General features: G+C 44.1%; 1 long non-coding RNA gene across 1 annotated transcript in view; it reads left to right on the forward strand.

Moving 5' to 3' along the window:
- Positions 1-20,283, forward strand: part of LOC137371718 (uncharacterized) — an 80,417-nt gene extending 60,134 nt beyond the window's left edge. Inside the window, exons 3-5 of the long non-coding RNA XR_010975278.1 lie at positions 145-269; positions 9,952-10,129; positions 19,723-20,283. This is a non-coding gene — a long non-coding RNA (uncharacterized lncRNA). The remainder of the gene's footprint in view (positions 1-144; positions 270-9,951; positions 10,130-19,722) is intronic.
- The last annotated feature ends 2,024 nt before the right edge of the window (positions 20,284-22,307 follow it).

Below are 22,307 nucleotides of genomic sequence, written 5' to 3' on the forward strand. Positions count from 1 at the left end.
AAGAATGCCAATTTCTACCTCCATATTCTGAATTTACCTTTTTCATACATTTAACTGTCTTCGATATTAGTATAAGATTGCCTCTCAATCCCAGATGTGTCTTTTCCAGACTGAAGAGCCCAAATTTCTACAATTTTTCCTCAGACCCTGAACACTGAGAATCAGCCACATTCCACTGCATCTGGTGCTTGGCTATCTTCCTTATGTTTCGGCACCCAGAGCTGGACATAGCATTCAAAGTGCACTGTACAATCTTAACTTCATATGAGGTACAATCATTTATTTTGGCTTTATAGTTCAACATTGGTTTTGTTAATCGCTGTTCTGCATTTGTTGGTCATGTTTAGTATTAAGTCGACTAAAATTCCTCATTCTTTTTCAATTTTATCCATAACTATTTCAATACCACTTATTGACTGCATGTGTTAACTATCTTTCCTTTTATGTCTAATACCTTGGGGTCATCTGCATTAAATTCCATCTTCTATTGGTCAGTGCACGCACTTATTTCATTCAACTCAGAGTAATTTCTGAGCTCCTTCCTCTAATTCTACTGCCCATCCCAATTTCGTATCATCAGAAAATTTGACCACTTTGCATTGATTTTCTGAGTCAAGCTCATTTATGTAAATGAGAAGCAGTATTGATCCAACAATGAGTCCTGATGCATCTCACTCAATATTTTCCTTACCTGACACACCTCACCGAACAAACACTCATCGTTTTCTTTCAGCCAATTTATTATCCAATTCTAGGGTTTACCCTGAATCTGCAAATTTATGAGTTTGACGAACAGGTTTTCACGTAAAACTTTTATCAAATGGCTTTTGGAAGTATAGGTATACAATGTTAAAGAGCTTTCCACAGTTCATTTGGCTGGTCATTTCCTTAAAGAGGTCAAGAACGTTGGTCAGGTATGTTCTTCTCCATATAATTCCACATTAACTGTGGTTTACTAAGTTGTTATATTATAGGGACACTCAATTCTATTATTTGACATTAAATGGCAGTAAGGCTAATGAGTCTGTAGTTGCTTGTGTCTGTTTTATACCATGTTTTGTATATGGGCACACATTGCCTGTTTTAAACCTACTGATATCACCTCAGTATCAGTGTCTCACTCATAATTGACAGTACTTCAAAATCTCCTTCATCTCTTTCAGCTATCTGGGATAAATACTATCTATCCCTGAATAGTTGTTTGTTTGTGCCCATTTAGCCTGTCTAGGACTTGCACCTAATTTATTTAATTGACTTTACTTTGGTTATCAATGTTTGCAGAGGGCTTATTACTCATGTTTTCCCTTGTGAATATTTGAATGAAATAATCCTTTAGAATATTTGGCCAGATTTTGTGGACAGTGGCAAAGCAAGGGCACTCGCCGCTGCCCACAAATTAAGTTTTGCTGAGGGATCTAGCGATCTCTATGGCGAGGATCTCACCTCTATTGCCATGTAGTGATACTGCAATTGATTGCAGTGTTCTTAATCTGGGCATCCCCAGCATGGAGCTGGAGTGATGTCATCAGGCTCTCCAAGCAGCCAATCACATCAAAGGATTTTCACAGACACCCAACCAAGAAACAAATATTCGTAAAATAAAATCACTTGTAAAATTGTTTAGAGCAAATTAAAGATTGGTACATACACATGGGTGAAGGTAGAAAAAAATGGAAAAAATTACCTGAAAAGAGCTACTGATTAATCATTTAACTGCACTGCATGATTATAAAATTATTTTTTCAGGACCAGTTCCGTTGTTCATTGAATTTTATTAATCAAATCGTGTTTAAAAACCCTGTTACACCTGATTGAACAAGGCAGGAAAGTTGAATTTCTCGTCGATTTCAGTGATAGTCGGCTCTGGGGGAATCCACCGCACAGCACTATCTTGTGCTCATCCTCTCTTTTGATGTTTGCATGTTTTATGTTTTTCACCTCTTCTCTAACTGCTCTCTTACTGTTGTAGGACAGAAACATATCTTTTTGCATGGCAAGAGGGCATTAGCGTTGTTGAACACATTACCAGCAGGAGTAGAGGAACAGAACGGCTTGGCAGGTTTTAACATGGAACTGGATGAATTCCTGTTAGGAAAGGGGAGGGAGTGCTATTTGTTCCTGAGTCAAGGCCAGGGGCCGGATTTTTAAAGGCCTTTGGGGGCGGGAGCAGGCGAGCGTGATTTGAAGATCGCATTCTTGGAGATCGGCACTGGGTTCCGCTGCCACCACTCAGAGTGGTGGTGCATTTGGCTCTCCAAGAGGTTGCCTAATTTCGCAATGGAGGAGTTTAGCGATCGAATCCCTGAGGCACAACAGTGCACATACATTGCATGGACTCCTCCATTGCTTGCCCATGGCTCCTCAAGGCCTCAGGGAACTCCTTTGCCTCTGCTTCTCGAGGAAGGCCCTCCTTGTCTGTAACACACAAGGCCCACCATCTTCGCCCAGCGAAGCATCACTGTGTCTGTCCTCCGTCCTATGAGGCGTCTGCCCACAGCTGACTGTGCCTAACCCACCTCCTCCTGCTCAGGCTAGTCTGGGACCCAACCGAGGTGAGTGTCTCTGCGTTGGTGGAAGTTGCTGCGGTATAATGTGACAGTGCGTGTTCTGTTGAGTCTCCCCCGCCAAGGATGCGGTACCAATTAGTCAGGTCCACTTTGCTCCCACTCTTCAATTAGCCCTGTGGAAAATACCAGAAAATGGAAATTAGGACTCATCCTACTCAACAAGTCCCTCAACACAATCATCCCCTCAGATAACATTGGTCTTAGATCCATAGCACACATTGGGCATGCCCTTCACCTCAAGAAAGAGCTAACCAATGACCCTGTTGCATATAGCCTCTCGATTTGCCAACTCCCACCAAATGCCTCGATGGCACCTTGGCCATCTCCAGCGCTGACACCTCCACTGCTATCAGAATGTGAAGCTGGGCCACTCCACCTCCCATTCTGGCCATGTCCCATACACTATGGGCGCTCTTCTGCAGGATGAGAGGAGAATGATTCAACAGTAGGTTACCCTCCCTCATCTCTTATAGCATGAAATACACGTGGGATGATGTTCTCCCCATTGATATCCCCATCTGAATATCACCCAATATGTGAGGGTGGCTGCATCTCAGTGTTGCGACTGTACACCTGATCTGACAATGTTAAGGAGAACTATGGACATTCTGTGAGGTCAGCTCATTTGCATTCTGGTGCTTAGAGGATTAGCGCCCAGTAAACCAGGTGCTGCTGGCCACTCACCTTACTGGACTCCGAGGTCATTGAACCATTTTCTACACCGGACCCAGGTCCTTCTCGTGGATCTCCAGCTGCTGGCCTCCGTAGCCACCTCCATTCAAGCCCTCTTTGTCTCGCTGGATAGATTTCCCCTTCCTGAGGTCAGGAAGAACAGCGCTCTCCTTTGTGTAACTGCATCAATGAGCGTCTCGAGGTAGGCATCAGAGAAATGGGGTGCCACCCAGGGACCCATGCCCATGCCCACAGAGGTCCTCTGATCTCCCCGATGCTGCATTTCTGAAGGCAATGGCAAGCCCAAGCATAGCTGCCACTTGCCTTTTAAAATTGCCCTCCGTGACCTGTTCCCACCTCCAGGATGCTTCTGACACCTCTAATTGGGCGCCAGACTCTCTCCCAGGCCAGTTAACATCTTTCAATTTGAAAATGGCGTTGCATGAGCGATGTTGACGCAACATGGGGTCATGATCTGGCTGTCGGGTTTCCGACCTGTAATGAGAATTCCAGCCGAGGAAACCATTGAATAGTTTAGAAAGGTAGTCTAAGTTGACCAATGGTCTTCTCCTAACAGAAACATTGCTATTAATAATATGTTATTACTATGATGTGAGCATAAAACAAGAAACTGCGCAGTGCATGCCACATTGTTGGCAATATTTGTCATTGTACATTTTTGACCGGAAATGAGGACTAGTACAACATCCAGGCAGATGCATCAGGTAGATAGTTCATGTGTTCTGCACTGGTCTTCAGGGCATGTAGAAAATACCTCAGTTTACTTAACAAAGTCTATTGCAATCTTCTGTACAATATTGAGATGCTTACAACATAATGCTTTGCTATCACACTGGGCTGAATTTTCGGAGACCCCCAAAGTCAGGAACGGAGGTGGGCTTGGCCCGAAAATACCGGCGCAGGGTGGCGTGTCAATTTCAAGATGCTGTTCCCGGCGTCAACAATAATCACCAGGGCGGAGGGAGGGCAGGACAGGAATCCCGCCCACCTCCCAATTGAGGCCAATTAAAACTGTTTACAAGCTCATTAAGAACTTGTCAAGGTTTGAAGCTAATTTTTTTAAAGGGGCATCTGGGTTACATGTGCCTTCAGAAACAGATCAGCTGAAGGGAGGTGGGTAAAGAGTGTGGAGCCATAAGAGGGTCAACAGAGCAAAGGGGGACTCAACACTTGGTAATGGGGTGCTGTTGGCACTGCACAGGTAGCAGGGATTATGGGTACTCAGCAGCCAGGCTTTGAATGGGGTCGGCACCCCCCTGACATTAGAGGGGCAGAAGAGCAGGGGGCAAGGCTTCCAAGGACAATTGGGTAGCCACCTTCTCAGAGGAAAGGCTCCAGCTGGCAATGGGGGCACGAATGTCAGATTTTGGGCCCAATGGTGATGAGGACAACACCCTCTGCAGGAAGGGCAGAACCTTGGGCATTGAAGAGGAAAGAGGGGCAGGAAGGCTTCAGAGGCCATACCCTCAACATAGGATCTACTGCCAAAGATGGAGCTACCTGGAGATGACAGACAACTGGTGTTGCAGGAGACTGCGACTCTGCAGGCAGATGGTCACAGACATCTGTACCCTCTTTGCCAAACACTTTGCACCTCGCAGCACTGGTCGCCATGCCCTGACAGTAGCCATTAAAGCCACTGTGGCCTTGAACTTCTTCGCTTCTGGCTCTTTCCAAGGATCAACTGCCCACCCTAGTGGCATCTCAAAAATGGCTGTATGCCATTGCATCTTGCTGGTCACTGATAGCTTCTTTGCCAGAGCTGGACAGCACAGTCATTTAATGACAGACATGGCCTCATAGGTGCAGAGGGCATTGGGTTTCGCCTCCATCACTGGATTCCCCTAGGTGTAGGACATCATCAATTGCACTCATGTGGCCATCAAGGCACCCGGTGACCGGCAAGGGAGATCCATCAACAGGAAGGGCATCCACTCCCTCAATGTCCATGTGTCTGTGACCACAACAAAATCTTCCTCCATGTGTGCGCTCACTTTCCTGGCAGCTGCCATGACTCCATCATCAGGGTGCTTCAGATCTTCACTCCAAACTCCAAAGTGTGTGGATAGATCCTCAGGGACAAGGGATTTCCCTTCAAGAGATAGCTGCTGACCCCTCTGTGAAAACCCCAGACTGAGGGACGGAGGCGATCCAACCAATGTCACCTGCTCTGTGGGACAACCATTGAGCAGCCATTGGGCTTCTGAAGATGCGATTTCAGTACCTGGACTAGTCAGGTGGTGCCCTCCAATACCCTTCTGCAAGGGCTTTGATCATTGCGGTGGTCTGCTGCGCTCTCCATAACATGGCCCTCCACAGAGGTGTGAACCTTGAGGACAATGAGGCCCTGGAAGGAGACAACTCATCAGGGAGGAGCAGGAGATGAGAGAGGAGGAAGGATGAGGAACTGGTGGGAGATGATACTGAACAGTGGTATCTCTGCTGCACGATGAGGTGGCCTCCTCCTGTCACCCTCCTCCCTCCTCTCCCTCACAGCCCCGAGCATTAGATACAGGTCGCCATTGATGACGCGAGAAGCTGCCTTGCCCCGAGTGCCAGGCCTCCGGCTCTCCTGTGACATCTCACTTCCCTCTGGTGCAGTGGAAGGCTTTGGCACAAACTGCAGATCTCTCCCTCAGGACAACCAGCAGCCTCAGTGATGGCTGCCATGGGGAGTCTAAATCAGTCTCACACTTCATCTGACCTGCCTCTGTTCCTGCCCCAACTGCCTCTAAGTGAACAGGAAACTCGTCTCCATACCAATAAAGGGTTTCCCCATGCAAAAATCTTAATCTGTTTCCCACCTCAGTGGCAAAATTCATTCCACTGTATTCTTTTATAATTTTTTTCTGTTTTTGTCTTTTTATTGGTTAAGTCTTTGATGTTTGTGAAAGACGTCACTATTTAAAAACATTTCTTTCTTGCATTTTTAATATTGGGCAATTTTCTGTATATAAAATTAAATATTTTTTGTTGTTAGCATCCTGCCATTTACAATGATATGGCTTAAGTTATAGGTTTCTGTACTATAGCCACAGGTTTTCTAGGAGACTATTTGGTGTATTCCCCTCCTCACTACCTCCCCGCAACAACCCCCACCCCATCCCCCTAGTTTGAATTTGACACCAAAAGCTGCAGTAGGTGTCACAGCCTTGATCTTATTACAAAGTGCTTTGAAATTTTAGTAACAAAGCATTTTCCTTGGATTTCAGCTATTTTGTTTAAACAACCATCTAACTTTCATAGGGAAAACCATAAAACTCAATGCAGAGAGAAATGTCATTAAAGAGTGAAAGGACTTGACAAGCTGCTGCTTTTATCTTGTTTGTTTATTTCAAAATAACACTACATGACTAGGCTTTGACAGACTCATTCTTCCACTTTCATTTTTACTACAAGACACCCTGAAACTGAAGTGTGCCTCAAGAAATTACCAACACGCAGAGTTTGCATTGTCCTCGATGCAAGATTCTTTATCCTGTCAGATTAGGACTCATGATATGACAGGGAGGGAAGCCTTCCCTTTATATGCCAGCTAGGAGAACAAAAGCTGTCTTTGATGGTGTAATGTGCTGTGTATTATCACTCTGACAGATCCAAAGGCCCAGAGACTGTCATCTTTTTAGACTGTACAAGTCAACACAAATAAAACCGAGAAGGCAAATAATAATGGCTGAGATAGATCCAGGCTCATTTTGCACAGTGCTTCTTATTCAAACCTTGGAAATGACATGATGTGAGAAATGAGCCTGTGTCTACTTCAGTGCCCATTAGTGTGTGAGCACATTATCTTCCACTTTTCACACTGAATCTTGCTGTACACTATGTGGCAGCTGTTCCTATACAGCCACTTAGCTTTTACAGGCATTTGACCATCATCTTCTTTCAAACAAAAGCAGATAATATCCTGATATAATTTGTGAATGTTCTTACTTATGTTTGGTGGATAGATGCCATCAGCAGTCTTTCTGGTGCACAGGAGTCAAAAGTTCTGTTTCCTTAGGGCATATGTTCACAGTGGAAGAAACTTACAACTGAATCCAGATTACAGACTTGTGCAGTGCTGTGAAATCCATGCTCATTACTCCAGAAGGGGTCAAGAAACTAACAAACATATGAAAGACAGATAGAACCACTTCTCTGTCAGCAATCAGCATCATCACTTTGTCTGCATTCCATAAAATAAACATTTTTGTTGCCTGCTGATGTGGGAAAATCAATTAATTCCTCATATCACTCCTTCAGCACTGAACTATTTTGGCCAGGGTCGGTGACTCAAGCTGCGAAGATTTGCCTTTCAACAGCTCTCTCTGATACAAAAGCTGACAGAGCTCAAGCAGAACATTTCCTGCCTTCAGAAAGAATTTAAAATAAAATCATGTTCAGGGAATGAGACAGTACCTCAGGAGGTTTTAACACTGTCAGTAACACTGCCATTTTTCCTACAAGAATCCCTGTAACTGTCCTTTATAACCTTTAATTCAAAGCCCCAAAATATCTTTCAATTACCTCTTGGGCAGAATTATGCATATTTTAAAATGCTCTCAGGGATAAAACACTAAAAGCTGGGGTGTTATGGTTCAGTGGTTTAAATTACTATGTACTTAATTAAACAATATAAAGCACTGCAACCGTTTCCTAAAATTTCAAGTGCTTTCATGTTGTGCTTCATCATAGCTGCACAAAGTGATCTGAGAATGAATATCTGATATTTACAGTGCACGAGGACTAGAGGACTAACTGGTTAATTGGTAGCTAAACTTTGCATCAATGAAGACAAATTTTTACTTTCACCACAAGTCTATGACATTTAATTATTGGTAAGAGATGGGAATTAGAATAGCAAAACTAAAAGCAACGTATAAAGTGAGCAATCTAAACATTGCAGTTCTGATTAAAGGTCATCATCCTGAAACGTTAACTCTGTTTCTCTCTCCACAAATGCTGCCTGACCTACTGAGTATTTCCAGCATTTTCTAGTTCTAATTTTAATCTAAATATTAGTCATGTTTCACACTAAAATCTGCTTCCATGAATCTAAATGTAAGATTATGGTTTAAGTGGATTGTTGTACTTCATCCAAATTGCGGAGTCATTGTAGACGGTATCACTTCTCCCCAACGTGTATTAGTTCTTGGTGGGAAACATTTACCTTCAATCTTATGAGTGAGTTTTTTTTCTTTGGAACAGAGGAGGCTGAGATGAGATTTAATTGAGTTGTATAAAATTAAGAGGCACCTAGATAGAGTGAACAAGAAGGACCTATTTCCATTAGCAGAGAGCAGGGAGCATAGATTTAAGGTAATTGGTGGAAGGATGAGAAGGAAGGAGTAAATTTTTCACCCAGAGTGGGTGAGGGCCTGAAACTCATTGCCTGAAAGGGTGGTAGAAGCAGAACCCCTGATTGTACTTAAAAATCTCTTGGATATGCACTTGAGGTGTTGTAACCCACAGGGCAATGGACTGAGAGTTGAAAGATGGGATTAGATTAGAAAGCTTTTCTCAGCCAGCATGGACACAACAGGCTGAATGGCCTCCTTCTGTGCCATAACTCTTTCTATGTTTCTATGAGATGTAAAAGAATTAAAGTTACTTCTGCATTGATTTACAGAGTTGCTCTAAACTTTCTAAACAAATTCAATGGCTGAAATTCTTTTGTTTGGTGAGCGGCCCCGCCCACCAACCCAAAGGTCGGTGGTGAGCCTGCCTCTGCTGGGCCTGGGGTGCCAGGCCAGATTATTTTGCTTCCCAGGCCCTTAATTGATCTTGGGTGGGACTTCCACCTTAAGGAGGCAGTACATCCAGCCTAATGGAGCTGCCGGACAATCAGTGGGTCAGCAGCTCTTAGTCCCAGCAGCGCCACTGGGAGAAGTGGCCACTGCTGGGACTACACCTAGCCATCACAAGCAAGGTGAAGGATGGCCCCGGAAGACAGGTATGTTTTTAGGGCCTCGCTGGGGACAATTGGCTGGGCCCCGACAAGGCAGATAGGGGGTCAGTTAAGGGCAGTTGGGGTTTCAGGGGCGGCCCTCCATGGGGCAAAAGGTGCCTGATCAGGAGGGCTCCACCCCCTCACCCCAGCCCGCAAGAAGGCCGCCTGCCTTCACCAGGCATGGTTCTTGAGGCTTTTGCCGTGCGGCCGCTGAGGGTAAAATACCCACAGAGGCAAAAGGAAGCCGTTAAGTGCCAGTTAATTGGCCACTTAAGGGCCTTGATTGGCCTGGGGCTGGCGGGCCGTTTCATGCCACCACTGCCCTGTGTAGAATTGCAGCGGGGGTGGGAGGGGGTCAGGAATGCACCTCCCACCCCCACTGCCTCCCACTCAATTTTACACCCCTCCCGCCACCAGCCCGCTCATTTGGGGGCCGTAAAATCCTGACCAATGTGCATCTCAGAAAAATACAAAACCAAATCTCAAATGCTTGTAGATGTGCCACTCCACAGTTGCTGTAATGTAACTTATGGGCAAATTATGTGAATGGTCACTTTGTCAACATTGTTTAGTCCCCACCAGGAAATAGGATTTAACTTACTCAGTAAAAGTAACCATAAAATTAAGTTAAAACTCTAAAGTCTAAAACTGAACTTAGTGACATAGGAATAAAGTACAGAATAAAGAATGGACAAAATACTTGGAGAATTTAAAGCTGTAATGTGAACATACCTGAACAGGCGTTTTTATTTTTTACAGGAATCATAATGCTCCTACAAATTACCAGGACAAAAGAAAATCACCTCAGTGGTGCAAATGATAAAGGATTCAGCTCAAGCTTTATTACATCTCATTTATACTGACTCCAAAGTATGGATGTATCTAGGGCAATTCTGATTTTATCCTGAAGTGGATACTGAAAACCACCAAGTCACAGGTATGCTATTATCCACTGTAGTTTTTTTTTTTAACTGGCAACCCACTAATGTCTTTAAAAGTGCTTCCAAACTGGTTTATATGGAAAAATTAGAATACTGCAGTTTGCAATTGCCAGAGAGACTGGGCCTGAGGGGAAGCAGTGCCGGAGACCAACTGTTAAAGATGGTGGCAGGGAGTCAGTGGGAGTTAGAGTGAGCGAGCCTGAGGGAGAGAACGGTGCTCAAACCCACAGTTAAAAGCATCAATGGGGAGTAAACGGGAGACAGATTGAGCACGTTCGAGAAAAGAGAAAAAAAAAAATCAAAGTGTGACATCACAGGAAAGTAGGTAAGTGATTGGTTGTTGATATTTCTCCTTTACTTTCTCTAAACTAAGGCATTCGTTGAAACTAGGGGCTGGGAAATTAAAATTTCAATCAGGATAAGTGTAACAGTAAGTGGATTAGTAAGAGTAGTAGCACAGAACAGGTTTAGAGGCATTAATTAAATTTAATAATTTAAACAAGAGATTAACTAGATTCTTAGTAAGGAGGATAGAGATGTTTACTTAGGCCATGGATGGGCAGCAGAGACCTGTTGCTTGCAATTCCTGCACCATGTGGGAACTTCAGGACATTTCATGTGTCTTCAAATGCCTCCAGCTGCTTGAGCTCGAGCTCAGGATTTTCCGAGCTTGAGGGGCAGCTGGAGTCAATACGGAATATCAGGGAGGGTGAGAGTTTTCTGGATCGTATGCTCCAGGAGGTGGTCACCCCACAGGCAGTGAGAGTTGAGGATAGTAAATGGGTGGCCATCTGGAACAGTAGGAAGAGGCAGGAAGTGCAGGAGTGTTCGGGGTATGTACCACTTTCAAACCGGTACTCAGCATTGGAGACTGCTGGGAGTGACAGCATCTTAAAGAAGTTCAGTTCAGACCGTGGCATCAATGGGCAAGGAACTGCACAGGAGACAACAGCAAAGAGTAGAAATGCAGCTGTTGTGGGAAATTCCATAGTTAGGGAGACAGACATGCATTTCTGTAATCATTATCGTGCGTCCTGCATGGTGTGTTCCCTTCTTGGTGCCAGGGTAAAGGATATCACGGAGGCAGTGCAGAATATTCTGCAGGGGGAAGGGAGTGAGCCAGAAGTTGTGGTACAAGGCGGTGCCAACAACATAGAAATGGCATGTCTTGTGGTCCTACAGTCAGACTTTCAGGAGCTAGGGAGGAAGTTAAAAAGTAGGACCTTGAAAGTAGTAATCTCTGGATTACTCCCAGTGGCACGTACTAGAGAGAGTAACAATATGAAGGTAGGGAGGATCAATGTGTGGCTTGAGGCATGGTGCGGGAGGGAGGGCTTCAGATTCTTAGGCCATTGGGACCAGTTCTGGGGTAGAAGGCACATATTCAAAAGGGATGTGTTGCAGCTCAACAGGACTGGGACCAATGGCCGCGAGGGGAAGTACACTAGTTTGGTTGGGGAGGGTTTAAACTAAATTGGCAGGGGGATAGGCACCAGCATATAGAAGTAGCAAAGAGGAGTAAGGTGCATATAGGAGTGTGAGTGTTGGATAGCACTAGAGAAGGGAGCAGCACCATATTAGATAGGAGCAGATTAAGAAGGAATATAAGGACATGTTTAGAATGCATGTATGTAAAAGCACAAAGTGTGGTGAGTAAGGTTGGTGAGCTACAAGCACAAATAGCTGTGTGGGAAAATTATGTAGTGGCAATAATGGAATTGTGATTTTAAAATGGTGAGGACTGGGCATTTAATATTCAGGGATACAAAGTGTTCAGAAAAGATAGGGAAGGAAAAAAGGGAGGTGGGGTGGCAGTACTGATTAGGGAAAACATTGTAGTTTTAGAAAGTGAGAATGTCCTGAGGGGGCAAAGACAGAATCCATTTGGTTAGAGTTGAAAAGCAAAAAGGAGATGATTGCGCTACTGGGGGTATTCCATAGGCCTCTAAGTAGTGAGACCAAACCTGCAGGGAAATCACAGAGATGCACATGATCTACAGAGTGGTGATATAGGGAGACTGTCCTGGCCTCCATGCTTTTCTAAATTGGGCTGTTACATCTCCACTTGCTCAAGCCCCAGTGGACTGTGTAAATGACCCACATAAAATAAAATTCATCATCCTAAATTTAAAACCTAATCAGCATCTTGTTGATTACCTTGTAAGACATCTACATGCATAAAAATTATGAGACATTATAGAGGCAATTTTAATTGGCAGGATCAGAAAAAGAGCTGTTAAAATGGAACAACTCCATTATCTATTTTTTCTTCCTCCTCTGTGAAGTGCCTTGGGATGTTTTCTATATTTGGGGCGGCACAGTGGCGCAGTGGTTAGCACCGCAGCCTCACAGCTCCAGCGACCCGGGTTCAATTCTGGGTACTGCCTGTGTGGAGTTTGCAAGTTCTCCCTGTGTCTGTGTGGGTTTTCGCCGGGTGCTCCGGTTTCCTCCCACCACCAAAGACTTGCAGGTTGATAGGTAAATTGGCCATTATAAATTGTCCCTAGTATAGGTAGGTGGTAGGGAAAGATAGGGACAGGTGGGGATGTGATAGGAATATGGAATTCGTGTAGGATTAGTATATGGTGGTTGATGGTCGGCACAGTCTCGGTGGGCCGAAGGGCCTGTTTCAGTGCTGTATCTCTAAACTAAACTAAACATATTAAAGGTACTATTCGTGGTGTATGATGTCACATTAAATGTTAGAAGGCTATTTAATGGTATTTGGCATCACAATAGAGCCCTAACTTGTTCTTACAAATGTCCCCAAATGCAAGTTTGCAGCTGAGGTCAAAGTTTCTTCATCATGATTGGAATCCCTGGCTGATATTTCCTCTCCACCAATTTTAGCACCTGGATTGACACCCAGATCATATTTTATGACAATTAACATTATTATTTTGTAACTAAGGACCAAGTCTGGCACTGTGTTAGTCTTTAAGAACATAGGAACAGGAGTAAACCATTCAGCTCCTTGAGCCTACTCCGCTAGTCAATTAGATTATGGATGATCTGCAGCTCAACTCCATTTACCCACCTTAGCCCCATATCTTTTGATACCCTTACCGAACAAAGCATCTTCAAAGCTCTAATTGTCCCAGCATCCACAACCTTTTAGGGGGTAAGAACTTGTGTGAAAAAGTGCTTCCTGATTTCCATTCGAAATGTCCCAGTTCTAATTTTAAGATTATGTCTCCTCACTCTTGATTCCTCCACCAGAGGAAAATGCTTCGCGGTATTTACCCTATTGAATTCTTTTAATATTTTAAACACTTGAAGCTCAGCTTCTCACTTGCTTAACCAGCTGAGATGTGGAGGTAGGGGCTGAGGTTGGGGGTGGGGGGCACATGACTGTTGATCTGTTTAGGCAAATGGTCATTTTCTAATATAAATAATGATTTGATTTTTCTTATTTTGATGTATATAGATGGTACTTCTTTGAGCTCAACAAGGCGAGATAAAGCGTGTGATGTTAGCACTAGCCAGCACTTTTGATTGCAAACCTTCAGTGTCAGCATCAGGTACCCGTAGGATCAATATAGCACAGCTAGAAGCAAAGTAGAGCTCTCCCTACTTTGTCTCAACAGTGTGCTTCAGCTCCAACATCAAAACAGCAACCATTACTACACAAGAATGGTGTTTTCTTCCATTTCCCACAAGAAGGTAACGTTGGAATATTTTGGTTGCCACATGATAATCACTGATGAGGAAAACCATTTGGTCAATTTAATTCATCCAAAATTCCAGCCATTACAGCATCTAATTGTTCCTCAAATGATTCCATAGCTTTCATCTCCGCTATACTATCCATGAGTCCGTTCCGTGTGTTGATCACTGTTTGTGTGAAGGCAAACTTCCTGATATCAGTTTTACATTAGTCTTTTACTAGTTTAAACCTATGCTCCTTATTCTACTCTTGAAATTAAAAATAATATTAGATTTTAACTCATTCAAAATCCATCCAGTTACAGAGTTAAAATCGGTCGCACATTATTACAGATTTACCTTTTCTATACTATTAAATCTTTTGAAGGTGAAGGGAGATGATGGCGTAGTGGTAATGTCACTAGAATAGTAATCCAGAGACCCAGGCTGATACTCTGGGGAAATGGGTTCAAATCCCACCATGGCAGCTGGTGGAATTTAAATTCAATTAACTAATTAAAATCTGGAATTGAAAGTTATACAGTAATGGTGACCATGAAACTATCATCAATTGTCATAAAAACCCATCTGGTTCACTAATGTCCTCCAGGGAAGGAAATCTGCTGTGCTTACCTGGTCTTGCCTACATGTGACTCCAGACCCACAGCAATGTGCTTGACTCTTAACTGCCCTCTGAAATAGCCTAGCAAACCACTCAGTTGTACAAAACTGTGACACAAAAGTTGAAAAGGAATAAAACTGGACGGAACACCCGGCATTGACCTAGGCACTGGAAACAGCAACAACAAACCCAGTCCTGTCAACCCTGCACAATCTTCCTTACTAACATCTGGGGCTTTGTGCCAAAATTGGGAGAGTTGTCCCACAGACTAGTGAAGCAACAGCCTGACATAGTCATACTCACGGAAACATACCCAACATTCAATGTGCCAGACACCACCATCACCATTCCTGGATATGTCCTAACACACCGGCAGGACAGACTCATCAGAGGTGGCAGCACAGAGGGATTTGTCCTGGGAGTCCTCAACATTGATTCCGGACCCCATGAAATCTCATGGCATCAGGTCAAACATGGGCAAGGAAACCTCCTGCTGATTACTATCTACTGCCCTCCCTCAGCTGATGTTGAACACCACTTGGAAGAAGCATTGAGGGTGGCAAGGGCACAGAATGTACTCTGGGTGGAGGACTTGGGTACCACTACTGACTGAACTGACTGCATTCTGAAGGACATACCGGCCAGACTGGGCCTGCAGTAGTGATGAGGGGACCAACAAGAGGGAAAAAACTACTAGACCTTGTCCTCACCAATCTACCTGTCGCGGATGCATCTGCCCATGACAGTATTGATAGGAGTGACCACCTTGTGAAAACGAAGTCCCATCTTCACACTGAGGATACACATTGTGTTGTATGGCACTACCACCGTGTTAAATGGGATAGATTAAGAACAGATCTAGCAGCTCACAACTGGGCATCCATGAGGTGCTGTGGACTAGAGGCCTGCTCAGGTTGGGAAAAAAGAACCCAACCCGAACCCGACTGAACCACAGCGGACCCATGCCCGACCCGGCCCGAGTCCCTCTGATTTTGCCCCGAGCCCGACCCGACACGAACCCGCCCCGACTCGACCCGTCCCGAGTCTGACCTGACCATCCCTTCACTTACCTTCCAACTGGGAAGGTCCACGAAGCCGCAGCGCATGCGCGATGAAGTCATAGTGACGTCACACGCTCACTGCACAGACTCAGTTTCACCTCGGACTCCCAGCTCAGGTAAGTTTTTTAATTTCGATACTTACCAGCAGAGCACTTACCATGTGTGTTCCGCCTGACCCGACCCGACTCGTCCTGGACTCGACCTGACCCGATCCGAGTCTGAAAGCCGTACCCTGAAGATGGGCCCGACCCGACCCGATCCCGACACAAGTCATTGGGTCCCGTCAGGTTCGGGTTGGGTAGCAGGCCTCTACTGTGGGCCATCAGCAACAGCGGAATTATATTCAAACACAATCTGTAACCTCATGGCCCAGCAAATCCCTCACACTACCATTACCATCAAGCCGGGGGACCAACCCTGGTTCAGTGAAGAGTGCAGGAGGGCATGCCAGGAGCAGCACCAGACATACCTAAAAATGAGGTGTCAATCCAGTGAAGCTACAACCCAGGACTATTTGCATGCCAAACAACAAAAGCAGCTTGTGATAGATCTGAGTAATCCAACAAACAATGGATCAGATCAAAGCTCTGCAGTCCTGCCGCATCCAGTCATGAATGGTGGTGGACAATTAAACAACTAACAGGAGGAGGAGGCTCCACAAATATCCCCATCCTCAATAATGGGGGAGCCTAGCACATCAGTGCAAAAGAAAAGGATGATGCATTCACAACCATTTTCAGTCAAAAGTGCTGAGTGGATGATCGATCTCGGTCTCCTCCTGAGGTCCCCAGCATCACAGATGCTGGTCTTCAGCCAATCCAATTCACTCCATGTGATATCAAGAAATGGCTGAAGACACTGGATACAGCAAAGGCTATGGGCCCTGACAGCATCCTGGCTGTAGTACTAAAGACTTGTGCTGCAGAACTAGCTGTGCCCCAAACCAAGCTGTTTCAGTACAGCTGCAGCATTGGCTTCTACCCAGCAATGTGGAAAATTGCCCAGGTATGTCCTGTACACAAAAAGCAGGACAGATGAGCTGCCAGAGGAGGTGGTGGAGGCAGGAAAAGTAGCAACATTTAAGAGGCATCTGGACAGGTACTTGAATGAGCAAGGCATAGAGGGATATGGAATTAATGCAGGCAGGTGGGATTAGTATGGATGGGCATTATGGTCGGCATGGACACGGTGGGCCGAAGGGCCTGTTTCTATGCTGTACAATTCTATGACTCTATGACTCTATCAATCCAATCCAGCTCATTACTGCCCCATCAGCCAACCCACGATCATCAGCAAAGTGATAGAAGATGTCGTCAACAGTGCTATTAAGCTGCACTTACTCAGCAATAACCTGCTCACTGATGCTCAGTTTGGTTTCCACCAGGGCCACTCAGCTTCATACCTCATTACAGCCTTGGTCCAAACATGGACAAAAGAGCTGAACTCAAGAGGTGAGGTGAGAGTGATTGCCCTGGATATTAAGGCAGCATTTGACCAAGTGTGGAATAAAGAAGCTCTAGCCAAACTGAAGTCAATGGGAATCAAGGGGAAAACTCTCCACTGGTTGGTGTCATACCTAGCACAAAGGAAGATGGTTGTGGTCATCTCAGCCCCAGGACGTTGCTGCAGGGGTTCCTCAGTGTAGTGTCCTAGGCCCAACCATCTTCAGCTGCTTTATCAATGGTCTTCACTCCATTATAAGGTCAGAAGTGGGAATGTTTGCTGATGATTGTATGATGTTCAGTACCATTTGCAACTCCTCAGATACTGAAGCAGTGGGTGTCCAGATGCAGCATATCCTGGACAACATTCAAGCTTGGGCTGATAAGTGGCAAGTTACATTCGCGCCACACAAGTGCCAAGCAATGACGATCTCCAGTAAGAGAAAATCTAACCATCTCTCCTTGACATTCAATGGCATTACCATCGCTGAATCCCCCACTATCAGCATCCTGGAGGTTACCATTGAATGGAAACTGAACTGGAGCAGCCACATACATACTTGGCTACAACATCAGGTCAGAGGCTGGGAATTCTGCAGCAACTAACTCACCTCCTGACTCCCCAAAACCTGTCCACCATCTACAAGGCACAAGTCAGGGGTGTGATGGAATAATTTCCACTTGCCTGGATGAGTGCAGCTCCAACAACACTCAGGAAACTCGACACCATTCAGGAAAAAGCAGTTCACTTGATTGGCACCCCATCCACCACCTTAAACATTCACTGTCTCCACCACCAATGCCCAGTGGCAGCAGTGTGTACCATCTACAAGATGCACTGCAGCAACTCACCACACCTCCTTCGACAGCACCTTCCAAACTCGCGACCTCTTCCACGTAGAAGGACAAGGACAGTAGACGCATGGGAACACCACCGTCTGCAAGTTCCCCTCCAAGTCACACACCATTCTGACTTGGAAATATATCCCCGTTCCTTCTCTGTCACTGGATCAAAATCCTGGAATTCCCTCCCTAACAGCACTGTGGATGTACCCATACTAGATGAACTGCACTGGTTCAAGAAGGCAGCTCACCACCACCTTCTCAAGGGCAATTAAGGACAGGCAATAAATGCTGGCATTGCCAGCCATGCCCACATCCCATGCAAGAATAAAAAAAATAAAGACCATCTTTGTCAGACACCTCCTTTATTTGCTGTTTGTGGGAGTTTGCTGTCTGCATACAGGCTGCCACATTTCCTGCATTACAACAGTGAATACATTGGCTGTGAAGTACCTTGAGACATCCGGTCATTGTAAAAAGCACTATATAAATGCAAGTCTTTCTTTCTTTTTTTCCTTTGTTCTTTCATTCTTTCTTTCTCCTTTGCGACTATGGATCAGCCTTGTATTTCATCTTTGTGCTGTCTCCAGCTTTTGAATGTTTCTCACAGCTGGGCACATTAGTCAAGATGCTGTCCGTCCAGTGCATTGTACAGTTTGACCATAACTTTCTCCAACCTGTACAAATACAATAGCAGCATTTAGGTTCATAATTCCAAATCAACAGACTAAATTAGAATGTTCTGAAAAGTTGCCATCAGTCACAATATGGAAAGGAATGCTGGCCTTCTTTCATTTCCACACAAACGTGTCAATACCACTGTACAAACCTTAGAAAGGGAGATTCTGGCAGTAACAAAGGGGAAATAGTCACACATTATACTTTTTATTACATTCAAGTACAACAATATTGGTTTATCTCAACTTATTTCAACATTGGTTGCACAAACCTACCACTGAGTAAACATTACAAACTTTAATAATATGAACATTTTAAGTTGCACTTGAGCAATTTGAGAAACTTGCTAAGAATTTACCGAATAGTACATCTTATTAGTTGCAGCATTATAGTCCTTAAAAAAAACCTAAAATCAGCACAGCTCCACAGAAACCCTGGAACATTTTACTTCTTATAATTTAGGATTAAAAAGTTACGAATAGAAAATCGAGTGGATGTAAAAGAGGCTGCAGATTTGTTCTCGCCTGTTTGGCAGTGCCGCGCAAAACTAATTCCACCTGAGATTTTTTTTCATAGACTATTGCTATCTTCTTTATTATGACTTGCAATAGAGCCACAGTCTATGAAAACGCAAGTTTTTTGATATATAAGGGAAGACTGCAGCACGAATAACCTGAATATTGAATTTGGATAGAACTTAAAAATAGTTTAGAATTTCTATTTTTCAAATAGTTTGCTTTGTTTTATTTAATTTTATACAATGTTGTGCTAATTTCCCAAGGTGATTTGTGGACTGTTGACTAAATCAAGAGAAATAAATGAATTGCACTTTGGAACTTTTATTACCATTTGGAGACTATGCTTGCAAAAAATAGAACTTCATATATTGAGATAATCAATCCACAAGGGGTAATAAGATAATCAGTGACATTGGAACACCACAACTACATTTTTTTAACTTTGTTTTATTTGAGATTTCAGTTTTAAAAAGACAAGAAAACCAAAGTAATATGCTGCATGATGCTTAGTGATTCCCAATAGGAGTGTTATAGAGAAGTGGACATTTTTTGTACATGCGTTTCTCTGTTAGAATGGGAAATATATATCCTATACTGCTGATAACGAGGCTACATCATTTCTAATGAAATGTCCGAAAATTTCTCTCTTGATATCAAATGTTTATATATAATCCAAACGTAAATTGTGTGCATCATTTATTTAAACTATGTCAACCAAGTTGGCATGTGAGCTTAGAGGGAAAACAGTGGCCCGTCTGTCAATTGCTATTTTCTTCTTAGAAGGACCTCTGCACGGTAATGGGAAGGGCTACCCTGCTGGGCTGAACTAGAGCAGAAAAGAGCTAGTTCAGTCACTTCCCGTGAACTAGCTGAATGTTACTGTGTGCCAGAACTGTGCTAGCCCATGTGACTGTCGAAGACAAGGGGACAGACATTTTTACTAGGCTGAATGCATTCGCACCTTGACATGTAAACTAAGAAGCTCTGACTGTGAAATGAGCAGGGAGTACAGGATGAGATGTTTAAGTGTGGCTTCTGAATTGCAAACAAAAGCTGTCCTACTTGATCAATGATATGATGCTTTTTGTCTTATTTTAATATTATGGGGTATCTTTCAACAGCACCAGTCTGTAAAAGCAGAAGCTTGTCTTGTAAATGCAAGTTGATGTCCATATTTAATTGGTATATTACAGATGTCTGCCAAGAACAGAGCTATCCATGGAGATAATTTGACTTTATTAGTTAATCAACTGTCTCTCTTGTTTTTTGCTTTTATGTATTTTGATTTCAAAATTACACACAGATCATATGTATAAAATAGAGTGAACAAAACGAAATAGAATGAAGCAAAGTTTTAAGCGCATTAGCCTAAAACCTGAGATAAGAAAAGAGTAAAATAAGATTCAGATATAAACTTCACAAGGTAATTCTTACTATGAGAAAAAATTCTGGATTTGCATATTCATCTATGAATAAAGATTTTTTCGACTGTCTTATAATTAATAAAACAGGCATTGAGCATTATTACTTTGTACTTCTATGATAGAGTTCAATAGTTTATGAATAATATCTCGCTGAGTGTCCAGTTCTTTTAATTATGTTCATGGAGTGTGTGTGTGTGTATTTGTATTTGGTGGGGGTGCGGGCGAGGTGGATGGGTGTTGAATTCTTACAACATACTCTTTCCAAACTTGTAAGCATCTTTCCAAGAGTTCCTGGGGAAGAATTTCTTCTGGCCATAGGTGATATTTCATAAGACAGAATTTACACCAACTCCATGCCTATGTCCCTCATCCTACACAATCTCTTGGGGTCAGGGTCTTAATATCAATGGTTTATCAGTGGAGTGCCTCTCATCATTGGGTTGGTTGCTTTGGGTTGTGGAGGGAACTGGCTGATTTTTTTTATTCATTCATGGGATATGGGCATCGCTGGTTAGGACAGCATTTATTGCCCATCTCTAATTGCCCTTGAGAAGGTGGTGGTGAGCCACTTTCTTGAACTGCTGCAGTCGATGTGGGGCAGATACACCCACAGTACTGTTAGGAAGGGAGTTCTAGGATTTTGATCCAGCGACAGTGAAGGAACACTGATATGGTTCCACATCAGGGTGGTGTGTGGCTTGCAGGGGAACTTGCAGGTGGTGGTGTTTCCATGCATCTGCTGTTCTTGTCCTTCTAAGTAGTAGAGGTCGTGGATTTGGAGGGTGCTGTCTAAGGATACTTGGTGCGTTGCTGCAGTGGAGCTTGTAGATGGTACACACTGCTGCCACTGTGCGTCGCTAGTGGAGGGGGTGTATGTTTGTAGATGGGGTGTCAATCAAGCGGGCTGCTTTATCCTGAATGGTGTCGAGCTTCTTGAGTGTTGTTGGAGCTGCATCCATCCAGGCAAGTGGAGAGTATTCCATCATACTACTGACTTGTGCCTAGTAGATGGTGGACAGGTTTTGGGGAGTCAGGAGGTGAGTTACTCACTGCACGATTCCTCACCTCTGACCTGCTTTGTAGCCATGGTATTTATGTGCCTACTCCAGTTCGGCTTCTGGTCAATGATAATCCCCAGGATGTTGATGGTGGGGGATTCAGCGATTGTAATACCATTGAATGTCAGGGGGAGATGGTTAGATTCTCTCTTGTTTGAGATAATAATTGCCTGGCACTTCTGTGGCGCGAATGTTACTTGCCACTTATCAGCCCAAGCCTGGATATTGTCCAGGTCATGCTGCATTTCTACATGGACTGCTTCAGTATCTGAGGAGTCACGAATGGCACTGAACATTGTGCAATCATCAGCAAACATCCCCACTTCTGACCTTATGATTGAAGGAAGATCATTGATGAAGCAGCTGAAGATGGTTGTGCCTAGAACACTACCCTGGGGAAATCCTGCAGTGATGTCCTGGAGCTGAGATGATTGACCTCCAACAACCACAACCATCTTCCTTTGCACTAGGTACAACTCCAGCTAATGGAGAGTTTTCCCCTCTGATTCCCATTGACTCCAGTTTTGCTAGGGCTCCTTGATGCCATACTCAGTAAAATGCTGCCTTGATGTCAAGGGCAGTCACTCTCACCTCACCTCTTGAGTTCAGCTCTTTTGTCCATGTTTGAACCAAGGCTGCAATGAGGACAGTAGCTGAGTGGCCCTGGCAGAACCCAAACTGAGCGTCACTGAGCAGGTTATTGCTGAGCAAGTGCTGCATTGTTGATGACACCTTTCATCACTTTACTGATGATCGAGAGTAGACTGATGGGGTGGTAACTGGCCGGGTTGGATTTGTCCTGCTTTTTGTGTACAGGACATATGTGGGCAATTTACCACATTGTTGGGTAGATGCCAGTGTTGTAGCTGTACTGGAACAGCTT

Source organism: Heterodontus francisci, chromosome 7 (genome assembly GCF_036365525.1).
Source record: "Heterodontus francisci isolate sHetFra1 chromosome 7, sHetFra1.hap1, whole genome shotgun sequence".
Classification (NCBI taxonomy): domain Eukaryota; kingdom Metazoa; phylum Chordata; class Chondrichthyes; order Heterodontiformes; family Heterodontidae; genus Heterodontus; species Heterodontus francisci.